The following is a 6,230-nucleotide window of genomic DNA, read 5'->3' on the forward strand; positions in this document are numbered from 1 at the left end:
CAGGGTGCCCAGAGCAGCTGGGGCTGCCCCTGCATCCCTGGCAGTGCCCAAGGCCAGGTTGGATGGGGCTTGGAGAACTCTTGGACAGTGGGAGGTGTCCCTGCCATGGCAGGGGTGGCACTGGATGGGCTCTGAGGTCCCTTCCAACCCAAACCATTCCATGATCCTGTGATCTCCCTTTCCTCCATAACAAAAAACTGACTGGACCCTTGAACATCCCAGTCCCATCCATCATCCATCCATCATCCATCCATCCACCCACCCATCCATCCATCCATCCATTCATCCTTCATCCATCCATCCATCCATCCATCCATCCATCCATCCATCCATCCATCCATCCATCCATCCATCCATCCATCCATCCATTCCTCCATCCATCATCCATCCATCCGTCCATCCTCCATCCATCCATCATCCATCCATCCTCCATCCATCCATCCATCCATCCATCCATCCATCCATCCATCCATCCATCCATCCATCCATCCATCCATCCATCCATCCATCCCTCCACCCCAAAGGGTCAGCAGCTCTGCCAGGACCCCTCCTCATCCCTGGGAATTCTGCTTCCCTCCAGCAGCCAGAACCAGCAGCAGCTTTTCCCTGTTTAATTTTTCAGGCTGTTCCAGGGGAAGCTCCTGGAGGGGGAGGGATGAGCAGGATCTGCTCCTGTGCCTTTCTGAGCTGTTTTCCCTTATTTTGATTTCTTTGGGATCATCCCAGTCCCTGGGGGCAGCAGCTGAGCAAGACTGGCAGATGGGTGACACCCCCGGCTCTGGATGCCAGGAGCATCCCTCCCTCCCTCCCTGCAGGGAATCTCTCTCCTTCCCCACCCCCTGCTCCTGCCCACAGCTCCCGAGGTGTGGGGATGGCTCTGGAGATTCTGGCTCTGCTCCCTCCTGCCCCTTCACTGCCACACCTGATTCCCCAGGGACGCTGAAGTGGGATGGGATTTTTATTCCTTCCCCAGCACGGAGAAATCATGGAATCAGCATGCCAGGAGCATCCCTGCCTGCCCTGGGATGACCCCACCCAGGAGAGCAGGTTATGGGACACTTGTTCCCTCCTTTTCATGATTAAAAATTGAGTTTAATAGAGAGGAGCAAGGAGCTGAATATTGAATTCCTGGCTCCTGCTCATCCAGGAAAACCTTTCCCAGCCTGGGGCTGGAGTCCTGGTGCTTTCTGCTGCTCCTGGATTATGTAAGGAGCTTTTTAATAAAATCATGGAGCTCTGGATCTTCTGGCTCTTGTCCCTCCTGTGGTCACCCTTCACTGCCACACCTGATTCCCCAGGGATGCTGAGGTGGGAAGGGATTTTTATTCCTTCCCCAGCACAGAGAAATCGTGGAAGCAGCATCCCAGGAGCATCCCTGCCTGCCCTGGGATGACCCCCAGGAGAGCAGCTTCCCAGACATTTGTTCCCCCCTTTTAATGATTAAAAATTAAACTCAATAACTTAATTAATTAATAGAACATGAGTAAGGAGCTGGAATATTGAATTCCTGGCTCCTGCTCACCCAGCAAAACCTTTCCCAGCCTGGGGCTGGAGTCCTAGTGCTTTCTGCTGCTCCTGGATTATGTAAGGAGCTTTTTAATAATATCCATGGAGCTCTGGATCTTCTGGCTCTCCTGCCTCCTCCTTTCACTGCCACACGTGATTCCCCAGGGATGCTGAGGTGGGAAGGGGATTTGTATTCCTTGCTCATGGAAGCAGCATCACCTGGCAGGACCATCCCTGCCTGCCCTGGGATGACCCCAGGAGAGCAGCTTCCCAGAGTTTATTCCCTCTTTTCAATGATTAAATAGGAGTGAGGAGCTGGAATATTGAATTCCTGGATCCTGCTCATCCAGCAAAACCTTTCCCAGCCCGGGGCTGGAATCCTGAGGCTTTCTCCTGCTCCTGGATTATGTAAGGAGCTTTTTAATAATATCCATGGAGCCATCTGGCCCCAGATTTGGGATGCAAATGCAATATGTTCCCTAAAAATAGCACAGCAGCTCCATGGGGTTGTACAACACCTCCTGCTCCTCGGGAAGGGAGGGAGCTGGGAGAGGAGGGAGCAGGGAGAAGCCTCCTCTCCAGGCTGGGGAGGAGCTCTAGAGTCCCAGCTCCTGCCCCTTCCCACTCCATGACCCAGGCATGGGGTGGAAAGCACCCAAATAAACCCAAATCAGGAATTTCTGCAGGGAGGCTCTGAGTCCCAGCCCAGGGCAGGTGAGGGCTGCGGTTTGTCCTGGATATTTATCCCAGTTGATGCTGTAGGAATTCCAGAACCATGGAATGCTTTGGGTTGGGAGGGGCTTTAAAGTCCATCCCCTGGGCAGGGACATCTCCCCCTGTCCCAGGTTCTCCAAGCCCTGTCCAACCTGGCCTGGGACACATCCAGGCTGGAATTCCAGAGGGAAGCATTGGCTCCGTGCCCTCATCCCTTGGGATCAGACTGCAGAGACCCCTTTGCTTCTTCCCCAGCCTTTGCTCCATCCCAAATTCCCTCTGTCTCCCTCTTTTCCTGTCAAATCCATTTTTCCTCCTCTCTCCCATTCCTGCCGTGCCCTCTCCCTGAAGCAAAGGGAAATTGCAGCAGAGGTCTCATTCTGTGGTGACAGCTGGGATGACTCCAAACCTCCCTGGGCAGCCCCTTCCAGGGCCTGACCACCCTTTCCATGAGGGAATTTTCCCTGAACCCGACCTGAGGCTCCCCTGACACAGCCTGGGGCCGTTCTCTCTCATCCTGTCCCTTTTCCCAGGAGAAATCCCAATTCCTCTGGCTGCCTCACCCTGTCTGGGAGCTGTTGAGTTCCCCCGAGCCTCCTTTTCTCCAGGATGGATTTATTCCCTTGGATCCAGCCAGGCTGGGCTCCCCCAGACCCCACAGAGCCCCCAGGACTCACTCCCGCTGTATCCCAGGGGAGCAGCCCCTTTTCCCAGGTGCATGTGGCAGACAGATCCCTTTTATCCACCAGGAAATTTCTTGTCCCTGATTGCTCCCAGAGCTCAGCCCACAGCAAAAACACCCCCAGGACAAATCTGGAGTGAGTGATTTTCCCTGGAAAAGCTGCATGGCCTCAGCTGGGATCAACATTCAGATTCCAGCTTCTCCTCCCTGTTCCCAGGGAACTGAAACCCCAATTCCATGGAAATCAGAGCCCTCTGGGGGCAGCCAAACTGGTGAAACTGGTGCCTTCACAACTCTACGTTTTCCCAGGGTGGGATTGCAGCTCCTGCTTCCTTGGAGCCATGTTTCCATGGCAATTGGATTTTTTGTTTTAATGTATATGCCTTGGTTTGAAAAGCCAGGTGTGTGCTGAGGAAGGCAGGAGCCTCTCTTGAAATGGAAAATGTAAATCCCCTCCCTCTTAATTGCTATAAATTTGAAATTAAGGGGTTCTCAGGCAAAGATATGGGAGCAGGATTAAAAGTTCTTTATTAGGGAAGAAAATTTTAAAAAATGAAATAAAAATGCAGTAATACAAACAAACCCTGCCAGAGTCAGACCATGCCCTGCCCCCTGTGTGTCAGCCCCATCCCATGGGGGCTCAGCCCTCCTGCAGTGCCAGCTGTGCTGCTGCTGGAGCAGGGATCCTGCACAAGGGGGGAGTTTTCCTCTGCAGCTCCAGGGCTGCTGCAGATGGGCCTGGGCTCCCTCTGGCAATGCAGGGCAGCAGAAAGCTGCTCCTCTGGCAATGCAGGGGGCAAAGGCTGCTGTGCTGCTCCAGGCTCAGATTGGATCCAGGTAGGAATGCTTGGCTCCTCCCCTGGGCGCAGCATCTCCCCATGGGATGCTGGAATTGGATCAGCCCTGCAGGGACACTCAGAAACCTGCCCAAGGAACAGCAGATACCTGCCCCAGCTCTGGCAGATGGGGATAGAACACACACCCCAGCCACATCTTGCATTTCCAACCCAAGACAGTGTAAACCCTTGTCTGGGAAAAATGTGAGTGTTGGGAGTTTGGTCAGGATTCCTGCCTGGATAAGGAGGGGTTGGAGGGGCAGGAGCCTCCCTGGGAGCAGAGGGAGCATCCAGGGATCCCCTGCCCCCCAGGGCCTGGAGGTGACCTGAGGACACAAATCCAATCTGCTTCCTAGAATAATGAGGAATGTGTAATAATGATGCGTTACTCTTCAGGTCTTATGAGCTCTCAGAGAATCTTTCACACTTGAGATAGCCCAGCTACCCCAAATGGCATAAAATCAGCAGGATGGCTTCTGAGGTAGTGTTGGAAACAAAAAGGTTTTATTAAAAAGGCAAAATAACAAAGCTCTTACAGAGAAAAACCAAGCCAGGGGCAAGAGGTCCTTACTTCTGCTAAAACACCCACAAAAGCAATTATTGTCTTTGTTCTCTTCTTTCTCTATCTAATTACTTGGGTGGGACCTCTTGGCCTCTGTCCAGTTGGCAGCCCCAGGTCTGAGGTGAAGTCCCCAAGGTCCTATGAGGTGTCTTTGTACCAAATTGAGGAGAGAAACTTCTGGGCTTTTTTCCTTTTTAAGCAGACAAAGTATAATTTGGTCACTCCATCAAAAGGGGACACATTCCTACAGGAGGATTTGGGGAATCTCGAGGTTGGTGGGAACAGGGAGCACACCCAGAGCAGCTTCTCAGTGCTGGGATTTCCTGCCCTTCCCAGGGGTCACACGGGAGGTGGGGAGGTCCCTGGGAAGCAGGGGAGCTCTGGAAGATGGGGGATCCCTGGAAAATGGGGGATCCCTGGGAAGGTGGGGAATTCTGGAAGATAGGGGATCCCTGGAAGTTGTGGGAGCTCTGGGAAGAGGGAATCCCTGGAAGGTTGGAGATCCCTGGGAAGGTTGTGAGAGCCCTGGGAAGGTGGGGGAGCCCGGGCTCACCGTTTCCATGGTGATACCAAGCAAAGGATGCTGGAAAACCTCAGGATGACCTCAGCATCCCACAGCATTCCTGGGCCATGTCTGGCCCCTGCTCCAGGTCCTTCCTTCCCGAGGAACACCAGGAATCCTGGTCCCAGAGTGCCCTCCAGGGATGCACATCTGGGCTCCCTGCCAGATGTGGCTTCTGCGGCTGCCCCGGGGCCCCTCATGGAAGCCCCTCAAGGGCTCTTCCCACCCCTCATCCCTGGGGGTGGGAAGAGCCCTTGGAATTCCTTGGGATGTCATTCCTGTTTTACAGAAGGGAGACTGAGGCCCAGGACAGTGAAACCTTTCCCAGCTCTGTTCTCTCTGTCCAGAGCAGGAGATTTATGGGAATTAACTGAGGAATTCCCAGATGGAGCCGTGTGGGACCTACTTTGGCTTTCTCCAAGCAGGAACATCCCCCTGAAGCTGCTGGCTGTGGGATAACAATTCCAGAGCTAGGGATAACAATTCCAGAGCTACAGGATAACAATTCCAGAGTGGTGGGATAGCAACTCCAGAGGATAACAATTCCAGAGCTACAGGATCACAATTCCAGGACTCAGGATAACAATTCCAGAGCTGGGGAAAACAATTCCAGAGGTACAGGATCACAATTCCGGAGCTGTAGGATAGCAGTTCCAGAGGATAACAATTCCAGAACTACAGGATAACAAGTCTAGGACTCAGGATAACAATTCCGGGGCTACAGGATAACAGTTCCAGAGCTGTGGGATAACAACTCCAGAGGACAATCATTCCAGAGCTACAGGATAACAATTCCAGAGCTGGGGATGACAACTCCAGGGCTACAGGATCACAATTCCAGGACTCAGGATAACAATTCCAGAATTGGGGATCACAATACCAGAGCTGGGAATAACAATTCCAAAGCTGGAGATAACAGTTCCAGAGGATAACAATTCCAGAACTACAGGATCACAATTCCAGAATTTAAGATTATTTCAGAGCTGTTGATAACAGTTCCACCAGAAGCACCTCCCAGTTCCAGCTGTATCCTCATTTCCCAACAAATCAGTGCCAGGATCAGCTCCAGCTGCTGATTCCCAGGGGGAATTGGATGTGTTTGCACAGGGCCAGGCAGGGTGAGAGGTAAACTCCTGGCTTTTGGGATTTTAATTCCTGAGTTTTCAGGGATGAGCTTGGTCCCAACTCTGCTGGAGCTCCCTGTAGAGTTTTCCAGGGATGCTCTTCCCAAAAAAAGTCATGGAAATGCAACAGCAGGAGTAAGAGCTGAGCTTCCCTCTGCAGCCAGCTGGGAGCAGGTGCTGAATTAATCCCAGCTTTAATTCAAGCTCCTTTAATCCTGCAGGGGAAAGAGCAGCTCTGGTTTTG

At 52.7% G+C, this 6,230-nt stretch overlaps 1 protein-coding gene across 1 annotated transcript in view; it reads left to right on the plus strand.

The window, feature by feature from the left end:
• Positions 1-6,230, plus strand: part of LOC102043709 (acid-sensing ion channel 2) — a 42,792-nt gene that overhangs the window by 13,350 nt on the left and 23,212 nt on the right. The gene's annotated exons all lie outside the window — the stretch shown is intronic.

Source organism: Geospiza fortis, unplaced genomic scaffold (genome assembly GCF_000277835.1).
Source record: "Geospiza fortis unplaced genomic scaffold, GeoFor_1.0 scaffold218, whole genome shotgun sequence".
Taxonomy (NCBI): Eukaryota; Metazoa; Chordata; class Aves; order Passeriformes; family Thraupidae; genus Geospiza; species Geospiza fortis.